Consider the following 17,497-nt stretch of genomic DNA (forward strand, 5'->3'; position numbering starts at 1 on the left):
TGTATGGAAGTCAGGGACGTAGAAGTAAGAAATGCAATCCTACTTTCCCACTGTTGTCTTAATCAAAATATTTAAATGGGCTTCTGGTTGGCCTGTATAACTAACTTACGTTAATAAACAGAGCACAATTGGTTTAAGTTTATACATATATATTTGATTAAAGTGGCTTCAACTCAAGCACCTTCTGCAATATTTGCTACTGGGATGGCTTTACAGGAAAAGGCAGCGGGGAGGGTGAGATATAAAAGGGAAGTAGTGCTATGAAAGCTATGCATGTATTGTATAAACATGTATGTGTATACATGTATAGTATATATATATGTGTGTGTATGAGACTGCACACACACACAAACGTATACATGTACATACCTGCATACATATCTATAAGCTGTAGGCTCAAGATGTTCTGCCTCTTGGTTAGAGACTATACTTTGGGGAGAAGGAGGTATGTATGTATTTATGTATGTATGTATGTATGTATGTATGTATGTGTATTTATTTATGTATTTATTTGATTTGTGTGCTGCCCATCTTGTCTAGAGATGGCTATGGTTGCACCATAATTAATACATTAGGATCAGTGGTGGGATTCAAATATGTGAACAACTAGTTCTCTGTCTGGATGCCGCTTCCGGAAGTCCATTCTGGGGAACAAAAAATTAGCTACCAGTTCTGCCAAAGTGGTGCGAATCGGCTGAATCCCACCACTGAATAGGATGCATTCATTAATCAAGATTTTATTGAGGTCCAAACACAACATTTAAAAGCACTGCCAATCTCTGCTCCTCAAGCAAGAGCAAGGCCAGCATATTATTTTGCTGCAAAAAATATTGGAACCTCTCATTCTGGCACCTAGATTTGCCATTTACTCTTCTCCATTAACTCACCTGGGCAGGCTTTTCCTTTAGAGGTATTTAATGAATAGGTTTTTTTACTCTCTCTCTCTCTCTCTCTCTCTCTCTCTCTCTCTCTCTCTCTCTCTCTCTCTCTCTCTCTCTCTCTCTCTCTCTCTTAAAAAATCATCCTAGCCAGCCATGAGCCACCCAGCTACAGGTGGTCCCGAACTTACAACCATTTGTTTAGTGACCATTTTAAGTTACAATGGCATTGAATAAAGCGACTTGTGACTGTTTTTCACACTTACAACCGTAGTAGCATCCCCATGGTCAAGTGATCAAAATGCAGACACTTGGCAACTGACTCCTATATATGATGGTTGCAGTGACTTGGGCTGCTGTGATCATCTTTTGTGAACTTCTGACACATCTGGGAAAAGAGCAGTCGGTAATCTTGAAGGATAACTGGTGTCCTGAACACAGAACAGCCTGTGCTTCAGTACAGCAGCTACATCATGAAGAACTGACAACAGGAGCAGTGGCTTCATTTGTCTGATTTATGCAAAGTGTAGAATTCAGTGTTTCTTTGGGGGGGGGCGTTTCTTCTTTTAAACAACCGTGAGCTGCAATTTTAATATTTAGAGTGCATGTGATAAATGGAAAAAGAAAGATTATTTCCTTTTACATGTGCATAGTAGGAACATTGCTTTTGTTTTTTCTTCATAATTGCTGTTACACTGTCCTGCCTCTAAAATCCCTTCCTCTCCCCTTTATTTTTTAAAAACAATTTTAACATAGGAAATAGGCCGGGATGAAGTTTGTTTGTATATAGTTTTATCTCCAGGGAAGGTTCTTACAACTAAGAACAGTCCTTAAAAGAGTATGACCTCCTGGTCCACAAGAAGCTTCACAAAGAAACAAGCTAAGAAAACAAAGGTTTTAGTTTTTACATCATGATGTGGTGCCTCTCCTATGAAGAATAAATAATATCCAGCTCAGCTTATGACAGAAAGTGCATTCCACTAGGGAAATAAAGGAAGGCTTGCAAAGTTATGCACCTGCACAACACGGACCCGACATGACCAGTGGTCACAAGGATAAAAGGTTGTGACTCACCGATTCACCCCAATAGCCACAAAAGTTGGGCAGCATGACTGACATTTCTAGTGAGTGACTAGAATAAACCACCAAAGATAACAGCACGAGGTTGCTGAGTAGTATAAATAAATTTAAGTCTTGAGCAAGGCAACCTTTGGACTGCAGCTGCCAAAAAAGCCAACACAGTGCTAGGCTGCATTAACAGAGGGATAGAATCAAGATCATGTGAAGTGTTAATACCACTTTACAATGCCTTGGTAAGGCCACACTTGGAATACTGCATCCAGTTTTGGTCACCATGATGTAAAAAAGATGTTGAGACTCTAGAAATGGTACAGAGAAGAGCAAAAAAAGATGATTGGGGGACTGGAGGCTAAAACATATAGGGAACGGTTGCTGGAATTGGGTATGTGTAGTTTAACGAAGAGAAGGGTGAGGGGTGACATGATAGCAGTGTTCCAATATCTCAGGGGCTGCCACAAAGAACAGGGAGTCAAGCTATTCTCCAAAGCATCTGAAGGCAGGACAAGAAGCAACGGATGGAAACTAACCAAAGAGAGAAGCAACCTAGAACTAAGGAAAAAACTTCCTGACAGAACAATTAACCGTGGAACAACCTGCCTCCAGAAGCGGTGAATGCTCCAACAGTGGAAGTTTTTAAGAAGAGACTGGACAACCATTTGTCTGAAATGGTGTAGGGTTTCCTGCCTGAGCAAGGGGTTGGATTAGATGACCTCCAAGGTCCCTTCCAACTTTATTATTATTATTATTAGGAAAAAATATGGCTGGGAATAGGTGGGATTTTATCTGCTCTACTTGTATGAATATGGGAGGAAAAAGAATTGTCCATAGTGTGATAAACTGTATTCACTTCTCTTCTGTGGAAAGAAAGGGCCTCTAATAGCTTGGGATGTAAAAGAATTTTCCCTAACTTGATCATTCCAGAAGTTTTTGAGTTTAACTCTCATAATTCTAAGCAGCCTAATCTTTCATTCTTCTGGGTGGAGTTTATGGTTGAAAACTAGTTAAGGTGGACAGCAGAGTATCTCCTTCTATGAGGAACAAATACAACACAGCACAAAGAATAATTCTTGAACCTCATGCAATCCTTATGATATCCTCTTACTTCTGTGCAAATACACACCATTAAATCTTAAACTCTATTGCACAGAATACAGAAAACAGTCAGCTCTGGAACAATCCATCACGCTACATTAGCATCAAGAAACAGAGCTCAGAATACAGACAAGTAGAATCAAGGATCTTGATTCTTGATACACGAAATCATCACGGGTTTCAAATAAGCAAAAAAAGGAAAAAAAAAACTCTTTCAGTTATGTTGCTCTTCTTTCTCCTTTGTAAGTAGATGGCCGCTATTGACTTTTATGAAGCATAAGGACAATTCCATATCTAAATTGTAGAAGGAGGGCAAATTCTGACATCAGATGTAGAGTTTGAAGAACAAAATGTTGGTGTCCACATGTGTCTCAGAAGCATATCAATAGCCCAGTATTCAGGGCTAGAATCAGTTCTGAAGAAGAATTGTTTGCAGCATCCAGACCCAATACTTTATCTGAGTTGCAAAATAATCTTTTCCTTTATTTCATCTTAAACTAAGTCAAATAAACTTTACTATAGAGGAATTATAATACCAAACGTGGAAATTTTTAACACGCTGTAGACTCCAATTACAAAGCAGAAACTAAAAATTACTAATCGAAGCAGACGATCCGGCAAACATATTAAGTAAGCCATGTGTGTAATGTGTGTCCTGTACTTTAATATCTATATGGCATTGCTAGATCATCCAGCAGTTGGGCATGCAGTAACATCAGTGTACTGATGACATCCAACCTCACATACTGCTATAGGATGTTGGGGAGATGCTGCCAGTGTTTGGTCCCAATGTCAGTGTTTGGGACTGTCAGTGTTTGGTCCCAAAATCTGAATGGGAGAGAACAGATTCAAGCTGAACCCAAGTAAGATGGAGTTAATACTTGTACATTGAGATTCTCTGTGGATACCAGTGTTATCTTTAGACCAGACATGTCAAACTCGCGATGTCACATGACATCGTGCAACATATCGGGAGAGTTTTGACATTGGCGGCAATGGGGTGGGCATGGCTTCCGGATGACGCCTCCGGCCCACAGGCTGGCAGTTTGACAACCCTGCTTTAGACAAAACAGCACTATCCATGAAGGAACAGATTTGGGTTGGGGGTGGGACTTTCTGGATTCATGGCAGCTGCAGAAACAGATGGGCCTTTGCCCAGCTTCAGAGGGTGCACCAATTGCAACCCTACCGCACACAGGAGGGTTTAGTTACAGTAACACTTGTTCTTATTAATAGCTAGTTAGAGTACCACAGTGTGCTTTACAGAAGCGGTCTTAAAGTCTACTCAGAAACTGCAACCAGTTCAAAATACGGTGACCTCTTACTGGTTCCTGTTGTTGGAAGGACAATGTTATGCATTGGGGTTTGGAAAAACACCTGTTCACTTGCATACTGGAAACTAACAGTTCTCTAGCACATGTACGGAGCTCTAACAGTTCAGGCGGGAACCAAAATAGCGGGAATAATGGGTTCAATCTGATTGGTTGTATGATGGTATATAAAGCCCTAAATGGCGAGGGTCCGGGATATTTGAGGGAACACCTGCTGCCAGCATCAAGTTCCCTTCGTCCAGTGCGCTCCCACAGGGAGGGTCTCCTCAGGGTGCCGCCGGTTAAAGACTGCCGGCGGGTAACACCCAGGGGTAGGGCCTTCTCAGTGGGCACGCCTGCCCTGTGGAACCAGCTGCCTGCGGAGCTTAGGACTGCCCCCAACCTCCGTTCATTCCGCCGGGACCTGAAGACCTGGCTCTTCGAGCTCTCTGGCCCAGGCTGAGAATTTTTTAATTTTATTTTAACTGGGTTTTAATTTTTTCAGGGTTCTATTTAATCTTTTTAAATTTGTTTTAACGTTTGTATTGACTTTCTTTTAAATGCCCTGTAAACCGCCCTGAGTCCTTCGGGAAAGGGCGGTATATAAATCTAAATAAATAAATAAATAAATAAATAAATAAATAAATAAATAAATAACCCCTCAGTACAGTTATGGTTATCAATAAAGCTGCTGTTTCTCTGTACTCATCTGTCTGGCATCTTTCCTGCTCATTCGAACCCGGAACACAACAGACAACACATTGATTTTGTTGCACTGTTTTTGTGAAATGATTTCTGGTACAGTTTAAGAATGATGGCATTGACCTATGAAGCCCCCTAGGCTTGACACCTGGTTTCCTGCAAACTCATTGAGTGTTCTGTAATATCACTATTTGACTTAACTTAACTGTAGATGTCTTCATTGTTCTGTTGTATGCAGGATATGCCACTGAGAGTTGTCAGATCGCAGCAGACCATCCCATAAATAAAGCAAATGAATGAAAAATATTTTAAACAATGGTCTAAATATTATTGTTTTATTTCTCTGTCTTCTAATTGGTTTGCCATTTTTTTTAATATCATGCCATTTCCAAACTGCAAAGAGTGGGTTATCAATGTATTTTTCACTTTTCTTCTGAGTTGTTGCTTCTTGCTATTGCAAAATTGCAGATGGATTTAAAAAAAGATAAAAAAACTCAGTGCAATATATTTAATAATAACAATAACAACAATTAATAATAATAATAGAGTTGGAAGGGACCTTGGAGGTCTTCTAGTCCAACCCCCTGCTCAGACTGGAAACTCTATACCATTTCAGACAAATGGTTGTCCAGTCTCTTCTTAAAAACTTCCAGTGTTGGAGCATTTACCGCTTCTGGAGGCAGGTTGTTCCACTGGTTAATTGTTCTGTCAGGAAATTTTTCCTTCGTTCTAGGTTGCTTCTCTCTTTGATTAGTTTCCATTGATTGCTTCTTGTCTTGCCTTCAGGTACTTTGGAGAATAGCTTGACTCCTTCTTGTTTGTGGCAACCCCTGAGATATTGGAACACTGCTATCATGTCACCCCTCGTCCTTCTCTTCATTAAACTAGACACACCCATACCCAATTTATTTATGCATGCACAATTGCCCCCCTATGTATGATGCTAATGCCTTCATCTTGAAGATTTCAACTAGCCTATATAGGATAATACAAAATAAATAACTACTGTATAATATATTCAACCTTAATTTTTACATAGCATTAACTCAGACGTCAAAAGGCAACTGGGGTAAAAAAATATTACAACCTAATCCTATTTTTTTGTTTGGAAATAAACTTCATTTACCTCAAGGGACAGTTTAAAAAACATCTTCACTGTTCATCCAGGAGCTGCCTCTGGGGAACAAATCATCAAGGGACTGTAGCCTTGGTCTTCTTTGCCCTAATACTGTCAGCTTTTAAAGAGCTTCCCACCCTATTTTTATTTATTTATTACATTTATTAGGATTCTTATCCAAAAATGTCCTTGTCTAAGAGGAATTGCCTAGATTGTTGGCAAGAGGAGATGGAAGAGCTCACTTAGAACAGCAAAGTTTAGGTGATCTGATTGTGAATAAGATCACAAAGTGCTCTTGTTCAAGTTCCAGTCGAACTAAATCAAGACAATCAATTTCCAAAACATGATTTTGAATGCATATCTATAATTTTCAAGAGAACATCTTTATTTATAAGACTCTGAATTACATAAGAGCCTAGGTAGCCTAGTGGTTAAGTGCAGTATTGTAGGATAACTCTGCTCACAGTCTGGAGTTTGATCCTGACAGGGTTCAAGGTTGACTCAGCCTTCCATTCTTCCAAGGTTGGTAAAATGGGAACCCAGATTGTTGGGGGCAATATGCAAATAATGCTTCCTCATTGTAAACTGCCCAGAGAGTGCTGTAAAGCTTTATGGGGTGGTATATAATATAAGTCTAAATGCTATTGCTGTTGCTAAAAGACTTCTGGGGGAAAAATAGTGCACTGTAGATGATTCAGTTCACAGTTCGCAAATCCAATGATCTTGACAGAATGAAGGGCTGGCAAGAAGAATTTGGGATCGCCCACAAGTGGTCCGGATAGGAAGGCAGGAAATTTGGATGGAGATAACACTAGCAAAGGTGAGACAAATGAATTCATTGTGACATACATATGTAAATTATGGAGAAACATTGTTGCATTTAGAGATATGAATGCTATATTCCAAAACCATGTAATTTTATCAGATTTGAGGAATTTTGATTACGACAGAGGTGGGGAGTAGCCAAGAGAGTTATGCTGAGAGACTGAAAAAGTACTTCTAATTTCTAAAAATGGCACAATATGTTTTAGCATCTTTCTTTAGCATACATTTCATGATATCTACAAGATCCATAATTTGATATATTATCAAACTTATGATACATTTGGGTGATTTATTTATATGTCAATTTGGTTTGTTTTTCTTTTTGTTTGTTGATTTGTTTGATCTTTCATTTGTTGCGGTAATATAATAATTACATTGTTGGTTGGATATATATTACCACTTTTTAAACAATGGCCTTGTTCAGTGTTTTCCATATAGTTTTCTTTTAAAAAATGCTTACACGCCCATGCTAAAGATGGGGTAAAAGGATTCATGAGTTGTGAAAATTCAGTTATCAGCCAGTTTGCAGATTTGCAAGGATAAACAATTATTTGCAAGCAGATTCTCTGTCTGCTTTAGACTCACAAAGTACACATATCACATGTTTAGCACTGTGAATATCAGCACAGAGCTGAAAACAAACAAATAAATAAATGTTTGCTGCCTTGAGCTATATATACAATAATAAAGGCAGGATAAAAATCTAATAGTAAATTTTAAAAAAAACACCAAACCTCAGCAGCCTACCACCTTGGATGTAACTACAACCTAATTATATGATGATTGGGTGCTCACATGGATGAATTAGGTAGGATAATCTATCTGCTTGATTTTATTGTATATGTTTCTAATAAATAGTACCAAAGTGGCTGTAATGTATTGGGCCTTTTACTTAAACTGTTTTCACGTGTCTTTGAATGCTGCTTGAGATTGCTTAATTAGGGTGTCTGTGTAACTGTCGCTGGCTGCCCAGACATGCAGTCTCCAGGACGATCATTGGTTGGCTCTGGAGTGAGAATAAGTTCCTTCAAACCTATTGGCCGCTTCCTAGTGGCCAACCGTATAAGTAGCTGCATAGAAGCCTCTGTTCTTAGTTCTGTTCCTGTTACTACAATAAAGCAATGTTCCTGTTTGAACCCTCCGGTCTCACCTCCTGCTTCCACAAAACCCACTACACAACAGCGGCATTATGCCAATGTTTGAACTATCCATCAGTTATCTAAATAAGCCATTAAATAAATAAACAGCAACAAAAACAATCACAAGTATGGACCATAGGAACTCTGCTAACATTTCTGAAAGTAGGTTTCAAGTTTTAGGTGGTGCTGTCTACTGCTATAAAATCTTCCCCAGCCAGTGGTTGAAAATGAACAAGAGAAGGACAAGAGAAGAAGGAGAAGGAGGGGGGGGTGAGGAGGAGGAGAGGAGGAAGTGTACAAGTTATGCAACACAGGACAAGATAAGAACGGAGTGTTTCATTGTCTTAGAATCTATCTAGAATCTAGATTGGAAGAAGAATTACAAGAGGCACTGCAAGCAATTTAACTCACTCCATATGCATAAAATAGATTGCATCTGCTGCCTAGGATAATGGGACAATTCTGCATTTTCTTCCCTCTTGGAAATTCAAGCTTCCCCCCCCCCCACAGCAAGGAATGAAAGAGATCTCTGCTTTCTCCCTGCTCTGGACAATGGCTAGCAGCTTCCAGCCCCTTTCTGGGTCAAGGCAAACTAATTTTGATATAGGGGCCACACACAGGTGGCAAACCGCTTACCATAGAAATAATGTGAATATTAAGTTAATCAAAGAGCTCACCCTGGAAGAAAATTAAGGGGACAGGACTTTTTTTTCCCCCTTTTAGAAAAAAGCTCCTGTAACAAGCAATCCATGTCACTTTTTCCCCCTCCTGCATACTCCTGCTCTGTCCCATTTGTCTAGCAGTAATCTACATTTCAAATGATTACATGGGAAGCTGAAGTGGTAGTGACAAGGATAAACGAAGCTTGTTAAACTAATAGCTGCACTAATGCCCAAATATGTGAACTTCCCAGAGTCAGGCAGCATCCGAGGCTGCCGGAGCTGTCAGCCGGGCTCCCCCTGGACTCGTCCTGCTAGCGGCTGCCACATGATGAATGGCCCTGTCGAGTAAATTCATCCGGGGCCCAATTAAACAGGCAGAAATGAACTAGAGCCGTCAACCAGGGAGAGAGAGAAAAAGTGAGCAAGAGAGAGAGAGAGAAAGAAAGAATAAACCAAAGAGGAAAAAGAGGAAGAAAAAGGCAATAATAATAATAAAAAAAAAACAAGGGCGGGGGTGGCATATTCCCCACAAAGTCAAGGATCCACCAAGGCAGTGAAGTCATTCTGTCAGAAAATGGCCATTTAATGCTTTGCCGAGCTCACGACAGATATGTCATCGCAAGAAGCTTTAGTGGTGTCCCAGGGTATTTCATTTATTAATTATCAGCTTCAAGAGGGCTACTGGAAATTGTGGTACTCACACTCGCCCCCCATGCTGTCCCTCTTAAGCACTGTCAGCTCCCAGCCTTCCTCCTGTCAGAGTCGGCGTAGGGCAGCTGCAAAGGAGCACCGAAGTTTGGCCTACTGCAAAAAAAAAAAAAAGAAAGAAAAAAAATCAAAATAAAAATTGGGGTGGAGGAAATAAAACACTGGAACATTTTTCCCAGCTTGTGTGTTTCTTACAGTACACCATCATCCTCATGAAATCCGGCAAGAAATTTTACTGGTCTTATTACTGACACTTTCTATGGTTCCTTCAGAGATCCAGCAACTCCCTCTTACATCTGCATTATTTGTTTATAATTCATGAGCTAAAATCATCATACATCTTGTATTGTATTATTAGTGCAACTCTTGAGAAGTCTATATTGGCCAAGGAAATTCTCGCAGGAGCTTTGCCTGCTCCTTTCAGATTCCTTTAGATGTTGTGCTTGGAGGAACCCCTAACTTCACACTAGGTTTTCATTCTAAGCCAGGGGTGGGGAACTATGGCGCTTTTATGACTTGTGGACTTCAACTCCCAGAATTCCATGCTAGCCCAATCCTTTCCTGTGAAAATGGAGGAGGAATACAGATAACCTAGCAAAAAGTTGTTTCTTTTCACGGGACGCCCTTAAAAATTTGCTACCACATCAGGCATTTAACATGTCCTGTTCAGCTGTGAAGTTAATTTACCAATCTTATGCATACAATGACAAAGTTAAGGAAGCAGGACAGTAACGCAATTCTCCTCACTACTCTGCAGGATATTGTAGAAAACTATCTAATCTAATTGTTCTGTGCAAAGAGTGAGAAGCTGGTAACTAAACATTATGTTTCAAAGCTATTCACTTTTGCAGTCAGAGAGCGATAGAAAATGTAATATTGAAGGAGAAAAAATTCTTATGTGTAAAGAGCATACAATTTAAATAGAAAAGGAAATTTAGATTTAAAAACATTCTCTGTGGAATTTATGTCCAATAGAGAGAAGGAATACTACTATTTTTGAAAGCCAAGATAGTGTATCAGAGACTTGCAATTACAATAAAATATGGATCAAAATAGGATGCTAAAAAGTATTTTATTTTTCTTCTCTGTAAATTTTGAATGCCAAAACTTCTCCAGATTTGGATATCTATTTCAAAATTCTAATATTTCAACATTTGATGTAATGCATTTCTGAGACTTGACTTGCCATAGCATCACATTATGAAATACCATAGCAATCTGGACAAAAATGAACATAATTTCTTGAGAGTATGGGGCACTGGTATAAAATATTAATAAATAAATGATATGTCATTTACTCAGAGAAGAAACTTACATGGAAGAATTACCAAAGTATCTGGAATGAAATTGGAGTTCTCATATTTGCTTATTCGGAGTTTCATTCAGTAGTCATAAAGAAAATAGAGTACCTACTGCATTTTGTGAGTTGATGCCTTACTCTAACTATGTGATCCAATCCATTTGGACTACATTTGGACTACCGTGTGTTGTACTACATTTCCCATCATTCCTCTCAGCTTCCTGACAAGGCTGTTGGGAATTGCACTGCAACACATCCTTAGGGCATCAGATTGGCTAAATATAATTCTGCACTGCGCTCTAAGCTACTTGTTCATTCCCATGATGTTCTCAGCTGTTTCTTAAATCAGGAATTCAGAAATTCCAGTCTGGATTGCAGTGGGTTGGCAACAGGTCCAGGCTGGTTTTGATTCAAAACCCATGTTCCTCTGCTTCTCGCCTTTCCCATCTGTGTAGGGAAGGCAAATTTCATTGGTTGGTTCCTTTGGGGATTGGTCTAACAACGCCTGCCTTTTTCTTTTAAGGATTCCTCACTTAATCATTCTCCCTTTACTTTGCTTTCCCAGATGTTTGAACACATGGATGCCTTCACACTCCCCCTTCCTACATTATCTCCTAGACACTTACACAGACATTTTCTTTTTTTTCTCCTTTATAGTACCATCATTACTTTGATGCGACAATAATCAAAGCAATAGGGAACAGGCTGTTCACAGGTTCCTACATTCCTCTTTAAATCCATGAAAATTTTGTAGCAAGAAAGAACTAACGGCTCAGCTTCATTGAAACAAAATGGCAATATTCCTGCCTTGCAATTAAAAAAAACGTTTTTAGAAAATAATAAAAGGAACAGAGGACAAAGGTGTACAGCAAGAGGAAGATGCTGCACCCCAGCCTGGGCAAAAAACCAAAAGTGTGCCCACTGGGAAATATAAGGCTTGAATGGAGCATGAGCTTCTAAGGATCAGGCCAGTTCACTGATTTCATGGGTCATTGTTGGATCACCAGATTATATATGTATATAAAAAACAGCAACTGCCAACCAGCTGGCAACCAGGTGAGACTGTCCCCATCCTTCATAACCTTCCAGAAAACCTCTCACCCTTCCACCTTCCAGATTATTGCTGCTTTTATTATGGATTATTTTTAGTGTTTGCTTTTTATGGTTGTTTTTTACTGTTTGCCCCCCCCCCCGAATCATGTTTGTGAGATGGCCAGAGGAAAGGAAGGAAAGAAGGAAGGAAGGAAGGAAGGAAGGAAGGAAGGAAGGAAGGAAGGAAGGAAGGAAGGAAGGAAGGAAGGAAACCCAAGAAGAAATGAATGTACAGAATAATGACCTGGTGCTGGAGGGGAGGGGCCAGGCATTCCAGCCAATTGGAATTGAGGCTGCTACTAGAATGGAACAAACCTCTGGAAATCATAAGCTTGAAGGACTTAAGGCAGTTCTGGTGAAAAAACAGTTGTTTTGAACTGAAGCTGGAAAACCTAAGCTTAGAAGGAGGATGACAATGTCCTCCATTGCTGGGCTCAGGAAGCAATAAGCATGGTCTATACTGGCCATGGACAGAGCAGAAGCTACAGATTTGCCCTAAAATTGCTAAAAGCAGTCTCTGAGACTTTACGACATATCCATCAAAATAAATCTTAGGGGTTTTTTCCCCTGATCTATCACACCTATTTCAAATGCAACCAAGAGAAAATAGAAGTTTTTATAGTATAGGTTAGCTAGGATGTTTGAAGGGCAGGAGAAAATTAGAGAACTATTTACAGTATTACATTTCCATCCTGCTTTTTCTGCATGGAGTTTTCCCCATTGTTATCCTTTCAAGAAAGCTGGCACCCTAAGTAAGTTAGGCAATGTGTGATGGGTTCAAGATCTACACTAAATATAATGATACTGTATGTTTTTGTACTCAGGCCTCCCTTATTTACATTTATTTATCAGTCAGATTTATATAGCTGTCCATCTAATGATAGGCAACTCTGGACGAAAAACAACAACACTTTATTAATAAATATCACAAAAGCAAAAATACAAGGTGTAATGTATTGGCCTTATCTGTTTAATTCATTTGCTTTATGTCTGACTGCTTGCTTAATGGCTGACCTACTTTCTCTGTGTGTTAAGTAATGGTTGCTGGGCTGAGCTAGACTTACTGTCTCCAGGCTGTTAATTAGGTTTGGGGTGGGAAACTGCTGCTTTAAACCTATTGGTCACCACCTAGAGGCCAACCATATAAATAGCTGTGCAGCAGCTATTAGCTTGCTTCTGTTCTGTTCTGAGTTAGAATAAACTTGTTGCTGTTTGAACACCTCATCTCGCTTAATGTCTTCAAAAACCGAATATTCAACACAAACCATAAGAGAGGGGGATAAAAATTGCCTCCTCAACAATGGAGCCACATGAGCAGCTCCCTGGTCATGTTGGCTGGGGAATTCTGAGAGTTGAAGTCCACACATCTTAAAGTTGCAAGTTTGAAAACACTGCCTTAAAACAGCGGTCCCTTTCTGGCTTTGGGGATGAGAGGGGATGGTTCTATGTGAGCAGCAGGCATGCACGCAGCTTCATTTGTGTGAGTGGCAGGCATGCACGCATGCCACTCACACAAATGGAGCTTCACGTATGCACTTGCTTGCCCACTGCTTGCGCAAGTGGAGCTATGCACACGCATGTGCTCACCCGCCACTTCTGTGGCCCGGGCCACAGCTCGGTAAAGATTGGGGACCCCTGCCTTAGAAGTATTCTAGCTTTCCATTATCAGCATATTAGAAATCAGTTTCCAACCGATTATTTACCCTCAGCTACCTCCCAGGCAAGGAACATTTTTAAACAAAGAGTCCTAGATATTACTTCTCAAACTGATATGGACTTATTGGTGAAAAATAGAGCTTTAAATTGGTTGGATAAGAACAAAACTATTTTTCAATTTGAAAAAAATACCTGTCAATGAGTTGGATGCAATTCTTAATGAAAGTCTATTCTAGAGCTGGATTTACTGTAAGTTGTTGGATTTCATAACCAAATATAAGTGCTTCCATCACCTGCCATATCATGAGAGGAGGTGTAGAGGTGCTGTCCCAGCTATTGAAGATATTGCTCAAGTTTTGTTTCCCTGTCAATTATAAGCCCTTCTTAGGCTTAGATACTTACCATCCCTACTTGAAAGAACAGCCCACAGGAATCTGAATCGCAGTTGTCCTATTTCCTTCTGAGTTCTAATGTGTACATTGTGAGCAAAACTGCTAAATTTATAGTTAAGGCAGTTGAACCCATTACATCAAACAGACTGGGATATCCTCTAAAGGTGATGTTTTTATTTGAATGTTGAGTCTTTGTAATTTACCACATAAGTATTTTATTACTGTATTTTCTTTTATCTATTTTATCCTGGAATTGGATCCTAATTTATTTTTTAATGTAGTCATGAGACTAATCAATTTATCTATCACTTTCTCTCTGGATCGAGGTATATTGTGATTTCTGGAAGCACAATATGGCTGCCTGAGACATTATTTAAGACAGGAGCCTGTTGTAGGAAGTCCATGTCTGCAGAAACATGCCTGAATATCTGAATAGTCAGCAATTATTGCAAGGAGGAACTCTTTCCATTTGCACCTAAGCAGAGTACAAAAATCTTTTTCCCCTGCGCTGTTTCTGTGACCTGCAAATTTCATAAGATCACCAGTCCACTAGTGAGGCAGGCTTAAGTCATCATTAGTTGCACCAACAATTAAAATCATGCTTTTCCTCTTACTGAGGGCAGCCTCAAGGTGTATAAAGTCTGAAAGGCTATTTGTCACCCATAACCTTGGAAGGAAATCAGGCGACTGCAGTGGCCTGAAGCAAAGGCAAAAGAGGGTTTAGCAATGAGAAGAACAAATTTCATGCCGGTTTAGTTTTCTGCCAACTCAAGGATGGGTGGAAAGCAGTTCAACTCAGCAGTGAGGAAAGATTCTAGAAATCTTTCACAATTTGTGGCTTAATAGTTTTGTATGACTCCTTGCCTTTCTCTTTGACTGGCAGGTCCAAAATAAAACAGGCAAAACAAAAGAAATTAAAAACAATTTTACAGCACATAAGTAATTGTCACACAGCTTTGGGTGCACATATATAGGGACATGGTGACTCAGTGGGTTAGGACGCTGAGCTTGTCGATCAGAAGGTCGGCAGTTTGGCGGGTCAAATCCTGAGTGCTGCGTAACAGAGTGAGCGCCTGTTACTCGTCCCAGCTTCTGCCAACCTAGCAAAAATAGGGACCACTATGGTGGGAAGGTAACAGCGTTTTGTGCGCCTTTGGCATCTAGTCATGCCGGCCACATGACCATGGAGACGTCCTCAGACAAGCGCTGGCTTTTCAGCTTTGAAACGGAGATGAGCACCGGCCCCTAGAGTGGAAAATGACTAGCACGCATGTGCGGGGGAACCTTTACCTTTACGTTTACCTTTGGGTGCACATAAGATTAGAATGACTTTAGCCCTGAGCTTTGTATGCTTTTAATTCAGGGAGCATAAAGACCCAACTACAGTCCCTGTTATGACAAACTAGCCTTTTTGTGAACTGAATAAAAGACATACGTTCAATGAGGAATGTATCTTTGCTTTTCTCATTCCCCCCTGCCTCCCCTCATCACATTCTCCTCTGATGCTGGCCAAAGGTTTTTCTTCCTCTGTTTTCCTTCTTCAGCTGCTCTTCCTTTTCCACCATTGGCTTTTGTTCCAGAGTGACAGCAAACCTATTCTGGAAGTGAAATTTACCAACACTTTTCAGCAGGAGTTGTATGGCAGCTCACGGGAGGATTTTTTTGCTTCTTGCCCCAGAGGGATCAGAATCCCCAAAGACATACTCTCTCTCTCTCTCTCTCTTTCTCTTTCTCTCTCTGTGCTCTGATTTCCTGGTTGGGCACCCATCCCTAAGCTCCAACTGACCCCCAGAGCTGGCTAGCACACCGCATGTCATGTTGTCAGCCTCACCCTGTCAGTGGTAGTCTATCAGTGGGCAACAATGCAAGTGACATTCAGCATCACTCCCTCTCATCAGCCCGGCTTGCGTTCCTAGTAAATATATAACCTCTTGGATGGTTTGCATTTTGCCCCCCCCCCTTATCCCTTTCCCTTTCAGGGGTGGGAAGAAGAAAGGAACAGCATAGATATCCTGAAGTGTGTTCTCTACCTGTGTTTGCTTTGTTTTTAGGTGACACTATGTAAAATACTCCCACACATTTAGTCCTTTTGTTATTCCGAAACCGTTCTCCTTTTTGATTAGAAGCCAGCGAAGTCTTGGTTGTATGCTGCACAAATAGGCTGCCATTGTACCTTTAAAATAAAATCAAGAAAAATGGATTTGCTTGCACAAACATATCTAACCAAGTCAGGCAGCGTCAGACTGGCAGCTAGCGGTGCGTTGCATTCCCCTTGTTTACACTCTTCTGCTTCAAAAGGGTTTCCTGTTAGAAAACTGGAAACCCTTGTATGAGCGGAGTACAGTTTCTTTCCTTGTATGCGTGGTATGAATCTTGTGGTAATGGTGCTGTTTTCCCTCCCCCCCCCATCAAAATATAGCGTTGAAAGAAGGAACATTTTCATAGATGAGATGTAAAACAGGTCTGAGGAATTTTCTGCAGAAAAGACAAACACCTACATTTTCTTTACCTAAGATGATGCATGTTTTAATTTTCCTTATTTTCAGCTTTATCGCTGGACATTTATTTTGACCCAATTTATATGTGCAATGTAAGTGATCATTAAAAAAAATGATACACATATCTGAAAGGTATTATGTGACACACCTTCACATAGAATAGAAACGAACTGGATATAGTAATAGTTTTATTGCATTTTCTATTTCCTTTATGCCTTGTAGCATCAAAGCTGCAAGGTATATCTAGAAAATGCTTGAATGGAGGCATAATTTAAAACCTTATTCACCACATTAAGTTTACATTTAGGACAATCCAAATTTAAAAAATTCAACTTTTTTTGAGGCAAGGAGAAAAGGATCAACCAGAATATTCATACTTTGAACCAGCTAATTGCTAATCAAAGAATTTAATTACTGAAAAAGGAAGCTGAATTGCCGAAACTGTGAAATAATAGCATACTCCATTAAAACATTTTTTGACCTCAGATTTTGATTCAGATCCATTAACAGCATTTGAAACTCCTGAAGTATTGTCAATATTAACAGATGCTTTTATGGCTATAGTATTTTCTTAAAAACAGAGTATTGTTAAGGTAGCCATTTGTTATTTACTTTATGAATTATGGAATAAAGAACTGGAATGCCCCATATTACCAAATTAAAAGCTAAAAGTTTTAAATAATATAAAATATATTTCCACAATCTTAATATGAGATTAATCCAACAAGATATTTTTCATGTTTACTGGATATTTCACAAAGTATTTTAAAAGGTTTAGCTATCAACATTATAGTGCTGAAAGGGGCAAGGAGGCTCATATGATTTGGGCTTGTCATGCTATTGTCCTTTTTTGGTTTAATATCCATCTATTTGTTGACGTGTTTTTTTTAACCAAAATCAATTCACTTTAAAGATGTGAATGTGGATAAAATAACAAAGAGAGGGGGGGGAAAGGTAATTATATGCAGAATTTCACTATAGAATTACTGAAGAGGGGATGTAGAAGAACATTATTTTTCAGCACTGTAAGGACAGTGCAACTCAGG

This window comes from Vipera ursinii (genome assembly GCF_947247035.1).
Source record: "Vipera ursinii genome assembly, chromosome: 2".
Lineage (NCBI taxonomy): Eukaryota > Metazoa > Chordata > Lepidosauria > Squamata > Viperidae > Vipera > Vipera ursinii.